This window comes from Adiantum capillus-veneris, chromosome 16, assembly GCF_014529385.1.
Source record: "Adiantum capillus-veneris isolate H3 chromosome 16, ASM1452938v2, whole genome shotgun sequence".
Taxonomy (NCBI): domain Eukaryota; kingdom Viridiplantae; phylum Streptophyta; class Polypodiopsida; order Polypodiales; family Pteridaceae; genus Adiantum; species Adiantum capillus-veneris.
Window position 1 is genome coordinate 126818984 of NC_140946.1, and position 20219 is coordinate 126839202.

General features: G+C 42.0%; 1 pseudogene; it reads right to left on the minus strand.

The window, feature by feature from the left end:
- Window positions 1-15563: 15563 nt before the first annotated feature.
- On the minus strand, window positions 15564-17316 carry LOC147439835 (uncharacterized; annotated as a pseudogene).
- Window positions 17317-20219: the final 2903 nt, after the last annotated feature.

The following is a 20219-nucleotide window of genomic DNA, read 5'->3' on the forward strand; positions in this document are numbered from 1 at the left end:
TATATGAGGCCAGTGTATTGTGCAAGCCGAGTGAAGTTGGTAGCGGAGAGAAAGTTCTCGGAAGTAGAGCTAGTGATGGCCAGTGTAATATTTTCTTGCCGACGATTTCTTCATTACTTGCTACCACGGCCTTTTGTTTTCTTGATGAGTTATGCCTTTTTGCCATAGTTAATTAATGGTACTAACATGTCAAATGTGGTGAAGAAATGGGTAATTGAGCTGCAAGAGTTTGAGTTCTCTTTTCTAGTGGAAGATAGTACAAGGGCTACCCTAGCTGATTTGTTGACCTACAAGGAGAATCCCCTTATTGTTAAGGAAGAGGTGGTGAGAAAGGTAGTTGAAGAAGTGCCACAGAACAGCAATGCACATGTGTTGTTCTTTGATGGTTCATACAGAAAGAGCCATGATGTAGCTTCAGGGGGTATAGCACTTTATGATCCAGAGGGGAAGCTAGTATGCAAGAGAGGGTTCAAATTGGATGCTCATAGTAACAATGAGGCTGAATATGCTACTCTGGAAGCCGGATTACACATTTGTTTGAAGCATGGCGTTCGAAGGTTGAGCATAAAAGGTGATGCCTTGTTAGTGGTGAAGCAAGTGCTGGGTGTGTGGAAGAGCAAGAACACCTCATTGAAGGAAATGTGCTTCAGAATTAAAGGCCTGTTAAAAAAGTTCGAAGCATGGATCATCAAACACATTGAACGTGCTCTAAATGGAGAGGCACATGAAGCAGCTCAAGGCATGATTGGGGAGCTATTTGTGTTGAGGACCAACTTACGTCTTTACCATGGTCGGGAAAGTTTGGATCAAGAAGAGGAGTTTTTGCTAACAGGAATCATTCCAAAGGAGATTCAGAAGTCTAAGAAGTATGGCTTTGTGCGTAGAGCATACAGGTACAAATTGATTGGTGATGTCTTATACATGAAAGGGGTTGATCTCCTGTTGAGACGTGTACCTTGGCGGGACGAGCTTTACAGAGTGTTGGAAGAGAATCATGAAGGCGCATGTGGTGGCCATTTTGCTCTAAAGATCACCTTGCATAAGATTTTGCAAGAGGGGTATGTATGGCCTAGTTTGCACATGGATGTTCACCATTGGTGTAGGTCTTGCAATAGGTGTCAAGCATTTGGGAAGAGAGTGTTGAAGCCAGAGCTACGAAAAACCATTATGGCGTTTGATGTGTTTGAAAAGTGGGGGATTGATGCAATAGGCCCGTTACCTATCACAAGCAGGGGCAAAAGTTATATCTTGACGGCATTGGACTATCTCTCTAGATGGGCAGAGGCTATAGCAGTAAAACAGATCACTGCAAAGGATGTGGCAAAATTTGTGTATGATGAAATATGTTGCAAGTTTGGGGTTCCATTAGAGCTACTTTCAGATAAAGGGCCAGGATTTAGAGCTAAACTGCTAGACTTCTTATGCACAAAGATGAAGATTAGGCACCAGCATACCACTCCTTATTACCCGCAGTGTAATGGATTAAATGAAAGATTCAATGGTGAGTTGGTACAAATTCTTTCTAAAGTGACAGAGCACCAAGGAAAGAATTGGGATTTGGAATTGCCTAGTGCATTATGGGCTTACCGTACTTCGGTGAAGACAGGTACAGGGTTTACTCCATTTCATTTGGTGTATGGAAAGGAAGCACTATTGCCTGTGGAGGTAGAGTTGCCTGCGGTCAAGATGTTAGAGAAGTTTCTTGGGCCACCTAGTGATGCATTCAAAGAGAGGCTCTTGCAGTTACAAGAGGTCCAAGGCTTTGGCAAAGATAAATGAAAAGGTCAAAAGTAAGGGTATCAAGAAACATGACTTGGTTTTGCGCTACAACAATAAGCTGGATAACACCTTCCAAAAGAAGTTTCAAATTAAGTGGGAAGGCCCTTTCAAGGTAGTGGAGTGTTTCCCGAATGGTACATATCAGTTGGCTAACCTGGATGGGTTTCTACATAAGTCAAGGGTAAATGGATTGCGTCTTAAATTGTATCATGCCAGGTTGATGATGGTCGAGCAGGATGATCTGTATGTGGATCAAGGAGTGTTGGTGAGGGATGAGGAGACCTGTGATGCGGCGAGTCTCATATCTCTTTTTGCTGCTGGTGATCATGAATGATCTAGCAGGCTAGGGGATGGGCAAATTATGTCAGGAGTTTTTTGGAGCAAGGGATTGAGCATATGTACATACACATGCATGGTGCATCGAATAAAGGATTGCCCAATTTCCATAGCCAGGTGGTTACGTGGGGCCCACATGTGTACAGGTAGGACAGCATGTACATAGTGCATCGATTTTCACTATCACCAGTATCAGTATGTTTTTTCTACAATAATGAGGAGTTTATAGCGCGTAAAACTTCTCAAGGAAGCTATCCGCGGGCCGACGACATGAGGTAAGCAGGTGCGTCAGATGGCATCTAGTGATGTCAGGAGGGCGAACGGGATCAATATTTGCACGCGGATGAGGACGGACACAACGTGGGTGTTTTCTTGTGAGAGTTATGCAGAAAGGTCATCATTAGGACCAATTTTTGGGGCCACTTCACGTGGTTGCGAGACGCATTATTGAAAAGAAATGAGTGCCAGGTGTGCGGATGATGCAAAAAAGGTGACAACTATGCACTGCGAGGTCAGTTTTTGGCCTGTTCGGGGTCCGTTTGAGGTCATCTAAAAGTCCAAGGGTGCCCAACTAAAAAATCAAAGTGTGGGAACTGAAAACAGAGAGAAGATCAGAAAAAACGTGGAGAAGAGAGGAGGAACAGCCGCAGGTGTGTTTTTGCTCATTTTGGAGCTTGTTTTGGCCGTAAACTGCTCATCCGAGGTCGGATTTGAGCACTTTGACATTGTAGACTGGGGTTTTGGGCCGTTCCGGACGCGATGGAGCTGTCCATTTTGCCAAATTCCTCACTCTTTTTCTGCTTTTTTTCTGTGTAAGTTTCTCCTATGAGCGAAGTTTCTGCTTTAGTTTGTGATTGTATCTGGCTTATTTTACCCATACTATGTAAACTATTTGCCCCATTGGTATTGGGTTGATCTTCATTGTATCTAAACATCAGAAATTCTCCTCTTTTGAGCTGAGTTTTTTGGTGTGTGTGTGTGTGTGTGTGTGTGTGTGTGTGGAGTGGGCAAGTGGATAGTCTCTCTCCTCTCACTCCATAGGTGTGTTCCCTGTCTCGGCCAGGTGTGTTGTGTAAGCCGAGTGGTGCCCCATAGTGTGTGTGTGTGTGTATCTTCCCAAGAGTGTGTGTCGGGTCGTTATAGAGGCTATGTGTGTGTTTTCATCCCGCTCACAACGCTACTTGGTCACCACATGCCACTCTACAGTTTGCAACATCAATTAAAGATGCTCATCAGTGAGTGGTCACCACCTGCCACTCTAGAGTTTGCAACATCAATTAAAGATGCTCATTGGTGAGTGATCACCACCTGCCACTATTGAGTTTGCAACATCAACTATCGTTGTTGGTCAACCTGCGACCCCATTTTTTGGGCTATTGGTTTTTTTGTATTTCATTGGAATTCACCTTTTGGTGAAATTAAATTTTTAAGCCCAAGTTCCCACAACCAATTGGCCACATTCCCATGCCATACCTTTCTTTGCACATTATCTTTTAATCGGGCAAGATTTCTTGTTGGAACATTTGGCACCAAAAGTGAAAAGCTCAATTACGGCTCCCAAGGATCTCCTTCATTGGTGTTTTACAAGGTACTAAGCCCTCGCTTCTACAACAAAAGAGTGGTAGATTTTTATTTTTTTGAGATTGATGTAATCTCAAAGAAAACCAAAAATTCAAGACCCAAGGCATCATCACCATCGCATTGTGTATCCAAGCTTCAAAGCATGATAATTCAAGGCGTGTACGCATTCAAGCTTTTGGGTAGAGTTGTAATGTTTGAAAAATTTGAGTCATCAAAACTCCTACATAAAAGTGCAACTTTTTATGCTATGCATGTCATACCTAATCTTGAGATTGTAAGGGGTTATAGACACTACCAATATCTATTGGTAAGACCACCCCATAAGCAAAGTACCAACATAATCATCTATATACATAAAACGTGCTTCTATGATAGATATATGCAACTATACGAATCAAACCATGTGCACCCCATATTATGTGCACCACCATCAAAATCCTCCAGCTTCTAGATAATGCATAGGAGTTGAGGTCCCTAATGAAGTCTCTAAAGAAAAATGATGACGTGCAATTGTAAGTGTTTAAATACCATACCAAACCATGTAGTTTGGAGGTAAGACCTACACTATTCTTGCATCAGATTCATCTTTATGAGCCCCATGTAGCTCTTGATGTAACCCATGTTAGATTCCCTGATCAGAATTCATACGTTATCTTGTAAGCTTCACAACTTACGGGGGGTGTCTGTTGGGGTAAGCCTTAGCTTATACTCACAATGAGAACACTCCCTAAAAGCTAAGCATGCACCATTTAAGTGCATATTCACTATTTTCTTATGGAACCTTTAAAGCCTCACACATGCTACTCATTTCCTATACACATGCTACACACTTGATAGCCGGTATCTCACATGACCCTTGCCATTACCACTTGGTGTGCATATCCATCCAATCATTGATTGCACTTATCAACATTGAGCCTATAAATGGCCATATCCACTAGGGCTTCTAGGCCTTGCAGTACCTTCCATGCTTCATTTGAGAGCCACATTGCCCCTCATGTGACTCCATGTGTGCCCCATGTTATTTCTTATCCATTCTAGCTAATATGATTGCATTATTTTCAAACCTTACATTTTCCATAATACCTACAAAATCTAAGGTTCTAGTAGAATTTTAGTCTAGGTTTCAAGAGTTCATATTTGTCCGATTTGAGAGAAAAAAAATTGTGTGTGAAGTAATGTCCAACTTGAGATTCATAAAATATCATACTTCACTCAATTTGGAGTTTTGTCTAGCCATTTATAATAAAAGAATGATAACTTTAGTATAAAAGAAGGTGGGTACCTTACACATCTTGAGGTGTAAGCTTGACAAAATGGAACTATGGAAGTAGGTGGATGAAAAGTACATGCTACCAATGAACTCAAGACTCAAAGTTACAACCACTTAGTTGGCAGTCATGGCGGTGCTCCCTTGCTGCATCTCCCTTGCCTACATTTTTCACTCACACACACACACACACACACACACACACACACAAAGAGAGAGAGAGAGAGAGAGAGAGAGATTCATTATCATGCTTGAAGGTCAAATATGACCTACGGGACCAAGAAAACATACATGGCTAGGCCTCTTACTAGAGGGATACATGGAGTACATGGCATACATGGATGGGCCTCTTACTAGAGGGATACATGAAGAATCATGACTAATGTGGATACAACAAAATTGTGATTGATGTCACTTAGGTGGGGAGAGAAGGGGAATGTGGCTTGCGAGTTTTTAAGGCTCGAAATTCCTTGATGATGGGCTTGCCGCCTCGGTAGATGGCCCATTTGATGGCTTCTCGTGCTTCTCAAACTTTCTGGAGTTCTTGTTTCTTGACTTTGAGTTAGGCGGGGGTCAAGGATTCATTTATCCATACTTTGGTTCCCTTGAGAAGTCGTGCTTGTTGTAGAAGTGCTATGCATGCCTCTTTAGTCTTGAAGACCAAGATACGTTGTCATGGTGAACTTTCTCAATTGTGTTGGGGTCGAACTCGGTTGGGTGGATGTCTTGGTTGAGCTTTATTAGATTTGAGATGTAGTCATCACTCTCTCCCCACCAAGTAGAGGGAAAGCCACCGATTCAAAAAAATAATGCTAGTCCTTCCCACGGTCGGCAACGTTCTTGCATGCACTCTTCTACTTTGGAGGAGATCGTGAGGGCTGCTTCTTGAACTTGGGTGGCGAGGTTGACCATGCTTGCGGAGAGAGAGAGAGAGAGAGAGAGAGAGAGAGAGAGAGAGAGAGAGAGGAGAGAGAGAGAGATTTGGACTTATCTACACAAAGGCGGCTACACATGGCTGCCTCTCATGAGAGAGGGCGACCCTTTTGGCCTATAAAAGGAGGCCATTTCTACACACATTTCATAGTGTGAAGTTGATGCAACAAGGTGGGTGTGAGGTGGTGAGAGTGAAGCAAGGCAGGAGCTCTATTAAGGGTATAATCCCTTTGTAAACTACTTCTTGTTTTGAAGTACTAAAGCCATTGAGTGGCTGCTTTCCCGTGGACGTAGCCCACATTGGGTGAACCACATATATTGTGTGTACTCTCTCTCTCTCTCTCTCTCTCTCTCTCTCTCTCTCTCTCTCTCTCTCTCTCTCTCTCTACTCTATAATCTCTTGTGTGTGAAATCTATCTCTCTCCATTAAGTAATCTACCCAAATATCTATTTAGCTACGTCATATTTCCTAGAGAGAGAGAGAGAGAGAGAAATGAATGATATATTAATGTCTTCAAAAGGCCTAATTGACCTATGAGACAAAAGAGTTTACAAATGGTAAATCTGACAAAACAAAACAAAACAAAACTGACAAATTGAAATTGAACTGAGCTAAAGTGAAATGGAACAAAATGGGATGGGATGAAATGAAATGAGATGAAAGGCTGAGATGCTTTGGGGGGGGGGGAGAGAGAGAGAGAGAGAGAGAGAGGGAGAGAGAGGTGTTGAGGACACAAATTCATGTGTGCACTATGCATGCTCCATGCAAAGAAGTTAGTTATAATGGCTCTTAGTCTCTCTTTGTATACAAACCGGAGGGGGGGGGGGGGGGGGGGACAATGTTTTAACATCTTAAAAACAATTTTGAGAGGGAGAGGTGATAGGTGAAGAGGTGAAAGTATCATTTGTTTCCAAGTAGATATCAAAAACCTTCTCCACTTCATGTATGGTATAGATTGTATGCAACAATTGGTCTTTCTTTCAGACCAACTTTATGTTGGTATTTTTCCCTTTTGAATACTAGCAATGTATACTACAACCCTACATTGGTGCATATGACTTGAGAAAATAGTCTTATGCATGCAGTCATTCTCAATATTAACAAGGTCAGATATCTTGATGGCTATTGGCCTCTTGTGTTTGTGTATTTGTGTGTGTGTGTGAATGAGGTGAGGATCGGGAGCTCATGCATGTATGCATTGTGATGAGGTGGTCAATGGGGCTCAAGATGCTTAGCTAGTAAATCTAGATTTTGTTAATGTTGCAAAAAGTACATTGACAATCTAACAGCTTGCAAGAATTGGGTGGTTTAATGGTGCCCATGTGAACATCCCCAATTGTGGATGAATGAGATTGGCATGCGGGGTGGTTGGGGGATGTATAGGCATTCGACAAGATGACAAAAACATTGGCAAGTCCCTTTTTCTTCTTGAGAAAACGGGGGCAAGATTGAGGTGTGTCCCCCCCCCCATTGTGTGTGCGTGTGTGCGTGCACATGTGTGCAAGCAAACAATAGGGGTTGAGCATGCCATTTTCAAGAGAAAACCCTCTTCTTTGCATAAGTAGTAGGTTTTGTGAAAGCGAGGCTTCGTATTCTCTCTCTCTCCCTCTCTCTCTAAGAACCTAGTAGTTCATTTGCCAAAGTTTCTAGTAAGGATTCAACCAATAATGCATTAAATTGATCTAGTTGATATTTAACAATTCTCTCTCCATATTCTTAGCCTACATCTGAAAGAATAGGGCATGCATGTGCATATGTGTGTGCATGAGAGAGAGAGAGAGAGAGAGGCTATGTGCATCTACAAAGGAACACCACTAATGATTTTTGTTGGTGACAGGCATCTCAACACTCCCCCTCAATCTCAATGCCATCCCTTGTATGCCAAGAATCACTAAAAACCGTTGCAACTTCTACACTTCAAGGGCCTTTGTGAAGATACCTACAACTTGCTCATCCATTGTCAAGTACTCACGGTCAATGTTGCCTACTAAGACCCTCTCTCTAATGAAGGGGTAATGCACCTCAATGTGCTTTTTCCTCGCATGAAACATGGGTTACGAGCTAGTTGTTGTGAATGGTGGGATCCACCTTCAAACGCAGACTCAAATGGGCAGCTAAGTCGACTGGATTGGTAACTACCATGGCCAGTTACTACGATAACTAGTACAATGTACAATCGGTCAGAGTTCTAGTCCAAGGGCTATAAATAGGGCATAAAGATCTCCAAGATACAAGATACAAGACATTGATAGTGAGAGTTCTAGTACTCCAAAATAGATCCCCCTAAAACTAAGTAGTGGGAGAAAATAATATGCCTAAACCCTTTCAAGTCAGTGTTCATGGTATGAAAAGGACAGCTTCTAGGACACATTGTCTCAAGAAATGGAATTGAAATGGTCAACAATAAGGTTAACTGTGTTCAACAAGCTAGAGCGCCAACAATAGTGTCTAAACTGAGATCTTTTTGGGATATGTCAACTTCTACAGATGGTTTATCCGTATGTTTGCAATAAAAGCTCTTCCTTTGTATGAACTAACCAAGAAAGGGAATAAGTTCATATGGACCCATGAATATGAACATATTTTTTAGTGTTTGAAGCAGGCGATAAGAAAGAAGCCACAATTCTTTGTCAACTAGATTGGGATGTAATCTTTCATGTACACATGAATGCATCTAGAATGGCGATGGAAGCTATACTAGCCCAGCTTGATGGGAAGATAGACTAACCGGTCTACTTTGCCAATCGCAATTTCAGTTCAACTGAACAAGGGTATTCTACTACTGAGAAGGAAGCACTGGGAATGATGTTTAGTGCCACAAAGTTTAGACACTATTTGCTAGGAAAACTGCTTCTCTTTTATGTGGATCATGAGGCACTCCTCTTTTTGATCAACAAAGTGATTATTAAAGGCAGGTTGATTAGATGGATGATGTTCCTAATAGAATTTGAGTTCAAAATCTTTCACAAGCCAGGAAAAACTCATTGTGGTGCTGATTTTCTTTCAAGAAGCATAAAATGCAATCAGAAACATCATTAAAAGGTGAACCAGTGGATGCTGAATGTTTTCTATAGCCGTAGAAGAACCACATCTTGAATGGAAAGATTTGTATGACCTCCTTCAGATGGGAGTATTTCCAGAGGATTGGTCCCAGGCAAAGAAAAAAGCACCGACAACTAGAATTCTGAAGTTTACCATCATTGGAGGAGCTCTCAATAGGTTAGGTATTGATGGTGTGCTTCAAAGATGTGTGCATATGCAAGGGATGATGCAAATAATCATAGAGGCTCATAGTGGAGATGCAAGTGGACATTTTCTCTACTGACATTACCTATAAGGAAGTCCTCCAAGAAGGCCTTTGGTGGCAAACAATGATGGTGGATGTTACTGAATTTTCCAAAACTTGTGACATTTGTCAGTAGATGGAAAGGCGAACAACATCTGACATGACACCTTTAACTCCAATGCAGCCATTGGAAGTATTTATGAAATGGGGATTGGACTTCATGGGTCCATTAAAAAATATTACTCATAGGAAGAATAGGTATATCATACAACAAAGAAGGAAAAATTGGCATGATAGTAAAATCAAGGTTAGGGAGTTTAAGAAAGGTGATCTGATACTACTATACTAGTCAAAGTTGGGACCAAAGAAACCTAATTTGAAGATAACATAGTATGGACCCTATGAGGTTGGATTTGTATTCTCTAATGACACAGTGAGATTAAAAGACTTATCAGGTTTACAATTGCCAAGGGTCTACAATGGGGCCAATATCAAATTATACTATGCTAGATCATATGAGATCCAAGAAACACCAGTACCAGATCATATGAGATCCAAGCAACACCAGTACTTGATATGCATTCAAAGTTAGAAGAGGAACCACTTGAATTGGTTTGTATCAGACTAGTAGAGAAAGGAGGGCAGGATTTTCCAGAACCAATAGATTGTTTAGAATCAATTCCAGTTCAAACTCCGATACACACAAAACCAGTGTAGTCTGACACTCTTAACGGTCACATACAACTAGTAATCAAGGGAAAATTATTGCAAGTAATGAATAGGTGGCTAGACCAATGCACGGCTACCACGTGGTAGTCGGTGGTCCTAAAACCAAGAGAGTAGGAGTGTGGAACATTCATGGTGCATATAAGAATAACTATGAAAAGGTGCATGATCTTGCATTTCATTCTCAAGCCATCACACGACTTGCTCCTTTCCTTGAAGAGCTCTCTGTATCTTCACCGCTTAAATAGCCCACGAAGAAAGCCATACCTTTACCCTTACCTTCTACTTCCACACTCTTCATGTCTAAGCCTAACACTTTGAGGCTTTCATGCATCTCATTCTCCACAACCACATGCGAGTCATTGTCCTCATAGGATTGTTTAAAGGACTCAGCTATGGAAAGACCAAGAGGCTTTTTGAGTAGATGCAAGAGTGTTAAGGTTTAGGCATCTCAAGTGAACTGCCGAATGTGATCCCAATATTTAGTTTGGATTTTAGGTATTTATTTTACTTATTTTTCAAATTCTTGGGTAGGGAAATTTACTGGCATTTCTATATAAGCAACCCCTTGCCTCCATTGGTATACACATTCAATTATTCATTGCCAAGGTTGATTGGTTCAGGACTCTCTCTCTCTCTCTCTCTCTCTCTCTCTCTCTCTCTCTCTCTCTCTCTCTCTCTCTCTCTCTCTCTCTCTCTCTCTCTCTCTCTCTCTCTCTCTCTCTCTCTCTCTCTCTCTCTCTCTCTCTCTCTCTCTCTCTCTCTTTGGTCTCTACGCTTCCGCATCATTGACTTTGACATGGTATTAGAGCTGTGTGCTCCTTGAAGGCCTTGGACGTGGAGGAGTAGCCTGCTTGAGAAGAAGAAACCTTGCTAGTCGGCGTTCATCTTTGGTGGCATCTCAAAACGCTGGGCATTTTTGCCCACACCCCGTGAGGAACGCAGGCGTTACCAAGAATCACCCCACCAGGTGCCACTAGCGCACTGCCTGGCAACTTGATGGTGAGGCTCCCAACTCTCGACAGTGTTTTGAAATGCCGCACCCTGTTCCCTCCCTTGCCTGCCAATTCGAAAGGCACAGTGGCCAGCGTTTTGAAACGCTAGGCTAGTGCCTAGCATGGCGACAACGACTAAGTCCATGACCCCACCCCCTCTATGGGTGTAGTGTTTTAAAATGCTCACATCTGAGAAAGGTGGGAGCACTTGGACATTGGAGGTGACTCATCCAAAGGTGGATTGTGAGGCAGGTTTGTAGTGTAAAGTGACTTGGAAGTGGCAAGGAGATTCGAGTTCAAGAGAGGGTGTGTAGTGGCTTGGGAGTACCGGTTGGGTGGAATTGCACAACAACACAGGTAAGTATGTTTTCCATCGTTGTGAACGTATGCTATTGAAGCTATGGGACTTGGAAGTGGTGCTAGAGGAAACCAAGATGCCATTCAATGCACGAATTACCTAGCAGGTAGTCGATAGATTTGATTCTAAGAGTGGTTTACCAGAGATCTATGGTAGATAAGTCCAAGACATAGTAGCAGCTCAAGAAATATGTTGAGAATTCCATATAATGTTAAGACTAAACCTTACTCAGCTGAAGAGGTTAACAAACATGTGAAATAAGATGTTGAGGTGACCAAGAAAAGGAAGAGGGGAGCTCAAGTAGTCCCATTGGCTTCTTTATAGTATGAGCCAATGTACAGATTCATTGCAAAGGCCCTCAACCTAAGAATAACCCTACATTATTTGCTAAAAAGTTGTATGGGATGTTACTGCTCAGACTTAAAGATTCAAAGGAAAAAATTAATTTGGCTACGTTTTTCCATAATACCCTGATCCAACAGATGGCTAAGGTGAAGACCCAACAGCAAGATGTTTCAAAGATTGGTATGCATGGCATTTTTTGCACTGGGAAACATGTGTTCCAGCACACTCCAATGCAAAAAAAGTCTAGGATAAAGCTATAGGGAAAGTGGCTTGAACCAGGCAGGTTAATAAGCAATAAGATTCTGCAACAAACGGAACATGATACTCCAAATGAAGTCACAGATTTGGCTATAGTAACAATAGGACAAAGAGAACAACATCACAAGTGGATGTTGGAGCAGTTGGAGCAATACCAATAACAATACTAGGCCATAAAAAAATAAATAGAAAACATTTGCTCTACTCAACCAATTAAAACTAAAACAGACACCTCCAACCAAGCTTGCTGAAGGAAAGGGAAAAGGTACATCAGCAAACTAGCCTATTGAAGTGACCAAGACACCACCACCTTCAATAGAGGAAAAGAACACTATTGGAAATGAGCAAGCTCTACCAACTCACACTGGGAGCATTGGAGAGATGATTGAAGCCCAATAGACTGCTCCCAACTTGGAAATCACTACCCTACAAACTTAACTTTAAGGAACCAAAATCAAGCTGGAAAGGGCAAAGCAGGAAATGGACCAAGTGAGGACTAGAATGTTGGAACTATCCATTGATCATAACAAAGATGCAAGAATAATGGCTACACAACAAAAAGAAATCAACACACTTAAAAGTGACAACCAACGACTAACAGATGACAAGCGAGTTGCAAAAGAAGCAAAAGAGGATCTTCAAGGGAGGCGAGATGAGAAGAAAACAACCCCAAAGTCTTCAATGGCCAATCACAACACCCTAAAGAAGGCTATAACTGAGAAGTATATCTATCAGTCCTTGATAGATATTGTTGATGATGATGGTAGTCTGACTTTGAATATGAAGGATTTATAGAACTTAGTGAAAATAATCAATTTTGATCTTGAAGAGAAGTCAAAGCAATACACAACAGGCCACGTAAATCAAGTGTTGGTAGAATTCATAAAGAACCAGGATGTTGATGATGACGAGGAAGACAATGATTATAGCTAAGAGCAGGGAGATGGCACTAGAGCAAACCACAACAGTGACAATGATGATGATGATGATGATGAGGAAACCGCTCCAAGGTCAATGACTGGCAATAATTAGACAAACACACGAGCGCTAGGATAGATAGCCAAGATAGTCCACCTGCTAGTCAAGATTAGTAGTAGCACAATCATGCCATGGTTGGCCAAGATCAGAAGCAAGAATAGCATCAAACTTAGTATAAAGAACAAAGACAATTTGGTCATGCTCTTATTTTATACAGGATGGGGGCTCAACTTTAGGACAAGGGTAAGGGAATCTTGGTAAATTCTAGCTTAGATTCACAGTCAGATTTAGACCCATGATACTCTACTACCCTGTTTGACATCGAACAAGAAGCTGAGGAGGCAAAAAGACCTTCAAAATCCAAGAATTTCTCCATGATAAAAAATTTTCATTGGAGCCCGCGGAATGGTTAAAGATTGGAAATACATCATATACCATTATCAACAGGTTTGCCAACTACCACCTCACCCCAATTGTGTTCAAGTTCTAGATAGAGTGCCAAAATGGATGCTTACAACTGAGGATGTCATGGTCAATCCCTACATCAAGGACCCATCCACAATAAATTTGAAGAGTCTTGGACTACAAGTGGAAATTCTATTGAGGGTTAAGCCAACTTATAAATGCATGAAAGATATCGCGATCCAGATCAAGGAAATTCTAGTTAAATAACAAATTGCAAGGGGCGTCCTCAACATCAAAGTCAAGTTTCTCTTAGAATGCAATGCCACCAATAGCAGAGGGCCACAAACTTCAGTGACCCTCAAAGAATAGAAGAATTATCTAAAAAGCCTCTATCATCTAGTTTGGATCTTCAAAAAGATGATACAACAGGAGAATCATATTGTCCTGAACTTTATTGAATTAGTTTTTTATTTTCCAATGCTCATGTATGCCTTATCGATTAAAGAGGCTGATCTTCCTAGATTCTTTCTAGACCCTATATCCCACATACAATGAACCAACTGATCAATATACATACATCAAGATAGTGGATAATCTCAAGGAATGGTACGAGGGAGCTATGAGTGAATGGATAGTGGTATTGGATGAAGCTCTGAAGCATGACCAGATAGGTGATCTCTTGAATGATCTACATAACTTTAAGATGAGAATGGGACAATGGCGTATTCAGATTTTCCAGCTCATAAAAATCACTAATCAACTCCTTTAACTCACTATTGAAGCCTCTACAATTTTAGAGAAGTATCTGGCCAATTGAGCAGCCTCTGAACCTCAGTTCAGGCAGGGATCCTCTTTGAAGCCAGAGTCAAATGCAATCAGCCACTACCTGAAGGCTGGATCCATACAGCCTCATATTGTCATAAGCTAGCTAGATCTAGAATCATCAGAGGGAAGATAACCCTATATGACCCCGAAGGGATTCACTTATACTTGGGGGGGATGTCACCTGTGTGAAACCATATGGAGAAAACCCTCTATCTACGGACCCCATAGCACTAAACCAACCCCCTATCTACAAATTCTAAAGAATCCATATACCCCCCTTTTGACGATTCTTGTATAGTCGACTTGGCCCCCTCCGTAATATATATATGGGTTGTAAAAATTGTTATTTTTTGAAATTTTGATAGTGTCCTTTGTACATTCACACTAATTTCAAAGAAATGTTATTTTTAGAAAGTGTAATAGTTTCCTTTGTACATTCTTAAAAAGTTCAAATCATGTTTTTTTGCCAAGCATGTGTAACACTACATGAAAACCAAGCATGGGGGGGGGGGGGGGGGGGGGGGGGGGGGGGGGGGGGGGGGGGGGGGGGGGGGGGGGGGGGGGATGGCAATGGACCAAACACGCTTCACTCTTTATAGAGAACACATCAGTGGTTGAGAGGCGATAAGAGTTCCAAGAATGCAAGGAGAGAGGGGAGCAATTTCCAAGACAAACAAGTGATGAAATCACGAGGCCTACCCATGCATTACAAACATAAAGTTTCAAGGTGAAGGCATGCTAATCCAAGCACAAAAATTTCTACTTTTCTTTCATTGGTGGAAGAGATTGGAAGTCTTTGTGGCATGGCTTTGATTTCATAAGGCCCGGTCATTCCTATAAATTGAACATGTTTTTAAGCAAAAACAACGGATAAAAGGACATGAGCTTTGAATTCATCGAGGAAAGGGGAACTATCATGTAGCTGTTATGAGCATTGTGCCAACCAAGCTCATCATACAATGAAGTAGGCCTGAAAATGGGAGGCCACCCTTGAGTTTCTTTCAGAAGGCCAAAATCAAAGTTGGCCTTCGAGCTGAAAACCAACAATCAATGCAACCCTTCAATTGCAATCCTAAAGTCCATGTGAGACTTCCCATCAAAACTACTGAGCAATCTTAAGCTTCACAATGCATTCTAAGAATAGCATCAACTTTTGAATCCTTTGATAGTTAAGTGAAGACTCACGACCTACAAAACACTTTAATCATCTCTCTCTCTCTCCCTCTCTCTCTCTCTCTCTCTCTCAAATCAAGCATGGTTCTATTGCATAGATCGGCTCAAAATTGAAATAACTTTTTGTTAGGCTAATCCAAAATGAAATTGGTAATAAGTAGCATAAAACCTTTGTTGTCCACGCCAAAAAAAACTCTCAAAAGTCCAACCAACCACACCACTTCATAGGCAAGAAAAAAATCATTTTTTTGCATCTAACAATATGCAAGAAAGGCATTTGATAGTTTCATGAAAGCATCAAACCCAAGAAAAAGCTATGTATCCACATGTCTGACTCTCCTAAACTTCATGTTGGCCCAAATCTCATAGATTGCATCCCACTCCACTTTGTCTAAATCATGTGGTGCTGACAATGATATGAACATGAGCATCTCCAAAGTTTTCAAAGTGAGACTACTTCTCTCATCGTCTTTTATGCGATTTTGTTTAGAAAATCCACGCTCACATGCAGCCGTACTCACTGGTATGACAAGTAAAGCCTGCCACATTTTCATAAGATTTGGGAATGACTCAATCCATGAGATTTGATCACGACAATGCGACCATGCATCATGAAACCCAAAACTTGAATTTGTCTTGTACAATTGTAGACAAAACCGATCCACCTCAGCCTCACATAGAAAACCATCAACAAGGCCATTTTGGCTTGATCCAAACTTTGCACATAAACGATCCAAGTACACTTTGTGAGTCTGACCACGAATAGATATATCTTTATCAAAGCTCGTGGGAGAATATAATTTTGCCGCATTGTATAATGGCAAGTCGTTGAACCTTGCGTCAATCCCAACAATAAGCTCTTGGACAAAACTTTTTGCAAGTACAATACAACCTTGTAGTGAATTTCCACTTGTAAGATTTTGTGAAAAGGAAGTGAAGTGCAACATATGAGTTTCCACATATCCATTTTCTTGCACATAAACCAACTCATTATTGGCATTGAGCCTTCTCATGAACTCTCTAAAGTGTTTGCATCCATAGCCAAACGTAGCTCCTAATTATCTCTTTTTGAAAAGTTCAATGACCACATCCAATGCATTTCCAACTTTTGTGATGTCTACATGGTCATCTTGAAACTTTTTATTAATTCCATTCATCTCCACCAATACATGTGCCATCATAGTGCTATAATAAAAAGATCAAGATTGCACTTGAAAAGTGCGAGCAATTTTATAGAAATTTACATCATTTTCTTTGAAATCATGCAACAAAGCAGGCATCATGGTCACTAGTCTCTTCATCACCTTGCCTCTTGACAACCACCGTACACTATGTATCCTGAGAACCTCCAAAGGCTTGAGACTAAATGCCTTCAACAACTTCTCCAACTCCTTATGGCGTTGAACAACTCTTCCAACCCATGCATGCACTTTATTTGCAAAAGCATCCAAGAATCCAAACTCCATAAAATTATCGCACACATCAGAAACCACTAAAGCTTCCCAATGTGCATACAATGCACGCCAATAATATTGGGAACTTTTTGTCGAATCTTGGCAAGCACCCGATTATTCACTCCACGCATACATGATGCACCGTCTGAAGCAAAACCAATCCACTTTTCAAGTCCCAATCCCATTCTTTGTAAGAGAGCAATCAACTCATCAAATTAGTTTGTGCTTTTCCATCAGCTAATGGAAGAAGTGCCACAAACTTACATACAGGAGACCTTCTTCCCTCATCTTCTAAATACGTCACATAAACAATCATATGCTTCTCAAATGTCAAGTCAGTGCTGTCATCAATCAAGATAGCAAAGAATGGACTTTTGCATATGGATAGCTTCAATGCCTCCCAATAAAACTCCTTGGCAGCTTGAATAAACTCCATGCCAGAAGTTCTGTTCGTGTATGCTGAGTACTCATTACTTACTGGCATATTTGGAGTGCGCATATACCGCATAAACTCACATTGAGCATAATAAAAATTCAAAGGCATATCTTTCACCACAATAAAATACATTGTTTGCATCACAGTGATAATACGTTGTTTTTCTGCATCCACCATGAGCTCTACATGCTTTTGAATGGGCATCACATCTCTATGTGACTTGAGAGCCCATCGTTGCGTAGCTATCTTATGAGCATCTGAATTTGCATGTTTGTCCAGAGCTTGAATCCCCATTGTTGAAGAACCTTCCCCAGCAAATGGAGTCTTTAACCCAAATTCTGAACACCAAATACAATCTGCTCGTTGTTTGCCATCAGAGCCAAAAATGGGATAAGCCCATTTATGCTTTAGGCTCCAGTGGGCAAGAAAGGATCTCTCACTTTCTTTCTTTTTAATGGCCTCAACGTCACTTACATTAGCTTCTTGAGACATATTCCTGTCAACAACATTCCCCTGTGCATCAACGACATCCTCATTTAGATCTACTATTGGTCGCCTCACACGGTACTGATCTAATGTTTTTTGCTTAGAGTCACGTTTTGGTCTGCCAATTCTTTGAGCTACATTCCTAACAATCTCTGGGACAACATTTCTTGACCTGTCACCCGACATACCTATGAAGAAAAATCAACATCCAACTTACATCGTATAGACAATGAAAACCAAAAACCAACTTACATTGTATAGACAATGTACAAACATACAAGTGCAACAACATAAACAAAAGTAGCTAAAAACAATTAGTCTCATACCTTGAAGGAGTTTGAAACGAAATACAGTTGGTAAATGCCTGCCAAGTCGACCGACTAACACCTCCACAATTTTGTATAGTTTAACAAGCCTCACGCCTACGCTCCACCAATAGAGATAAAACAATCATATTGCAATTGCCATTAAGCATCGACATAAGAGAAGTCTATGAACTCTTGAAACAATGTAAATATAGGCTTTGAAGTTTGTACATACCTTGAACTCCATAGTCGAGCCCAAGTAGCACAGATATTGCACAATGCTGGTGATGGATCAACAAGGGTGTGAGCCTCACGAGTTGAAGAGGTGTAGGCCTGTTAAGAAACTCAGAAGTGAGGACTCAAATGCACAAAATTAGACCCCAAATCGAAACCCTCAACTTGCCGCATCAGTTTCAAACCTGTGTAGAGGTCGCAAGCACTGTGTGTAGGGCTCGGATGTAGACTCTAGAGGGCTCGCTGCTCACCTATCACAAGCCGTGAGGAGTCGCAAGCAATGCGAGACTCGGGTGTAGAGGGCTCGTTGCTTACTTACCACAAGCCGTGAGGCTTTTGCAGAGGTCGCAAGCACTGCAGGACTCGGAAGTAGGGGGCTCGCTGCTCACATATCACAAGCTGGGAGGCTTTTGAACGCACTCAGCTATGTCCATTCGTCATCGATGCTGCTGCGTACAGGGTGCAGGGCCAGCTTTGTGTGCAGGGTTTTGAGTATGCTGAGGTTTCAGGTATGCAAAGCGAAAACTTTTCGCTCTCTGGAATACGATTTGCAGAGTTTTTCTCTCTGGAAACTTTTTACGCTTTGCTTCAAAGTTCAAGGTTCACACACATTGAACCTTAAAATGTCCAGGACCAAGGCTAAAGCAATTTGACCGAGCAAGACTAGTGCCCTCAACTTCCTATAGCTCCATACCTTACAAGTTAGAAATAAAAGGTGTTAATAATAGCCTATGCATACAAGGTACCTTTAAAAATTGAAAAATTTTTGAAGGCCCAGAAAAAACTTGGCCTTCAAGAAAAGCTTTACCTTGGAATAGGCCTTCAGGCATGGAAGGCCTATTCAACATTTCGAGTTTCATCTGCCACCTTGGTTTGTTGAGGGACTTCGTATGAAGCCCCATGTGCTTGAGGAGGCCATTGCAGCCTTCAAATTTCAGCACTGCTATGAAGGCATGGAACTTTATTGTCGAGACTAAGTGACCTGGAGTGTAACATGCACAAGCATCAAGATTGGTTTGAGCCAAAGATTGAACTTTATGGTCGATACTAAGTGACCTGGAGTGTAGCATGCACAAGCATCAAGATTGGTTTGAGCCAAAGATTGAGCCAAGCCATGCATTGTCAGGTTGAGAGCTCCAACACCCCGTTTGTACATCTAAAGATTGTTTGACTATAGCTTGAACTACCTCTTCTCCCTCTCTTCTACACTGCCATTTTAGCCCTCCTACTGCTTTTGTGCCCCCCCCCCCCCCCCCCCCCCCCCCCCCCCCCCCCCCCCCCCCCCCCCCCCCCCCCCCCCCCCCCCCCCCCCCCCCCCCCCCGCCCCCCCCTTTCCTTCTCAAATGTTGTGCTTGCCTCTTATGTCGCAAATGTAGATGGCATCACCATGATCAACAAGAACCTCTCCAACCCAACCCACAAGCAGAACATGCCACTGAAGTCCCACCCTCTTCCACACATATGGTGGGTTGCATGCTAGAAATTTGGCACCGAACCCTACCTCTCAAGAAATCCCATACCTGTATTGTGGCCTGACCCTGCATTAACACACACATCTAGCTCTTGTTGTTGATGATTAGGGTGACCGGAGCAAAGCGAACCCCAAACCCCGCCGGCCTCTAAAACCCCCGGGGCCGAATGGCGCGCTTCGAGCCTGTCATGGTAAAGCGAACAGAGGGCACCACCTAGCTTTGAGCAGCCAGGATGCATACCATGATGATATGAATACCACAAACTTACACACACACAAACACACACACACACACACACACAGAGATTGACCAAATGATGAAAACCCTGGGGGGTGTGAGGGAGAATTATTTCTACAGTATTTACAATTACCTTCCTTCCAGCGAGGCGGCACACCGTGGTGATAGAGAGGTAGGGAGAAAAGAAGGTGAAATTACTTGGTGCGTTCTCTAAGACGACTCAATGATTGTGAAGCTTGCTACCAAGAGTGTGTATATGTGTGTGCATCAACCATTGGAGTTGAGAGGTGGACGTGGCTCCCTTTGCATGGTGCAATTCCCAAGGCAAACCATCACACAAGCCCCC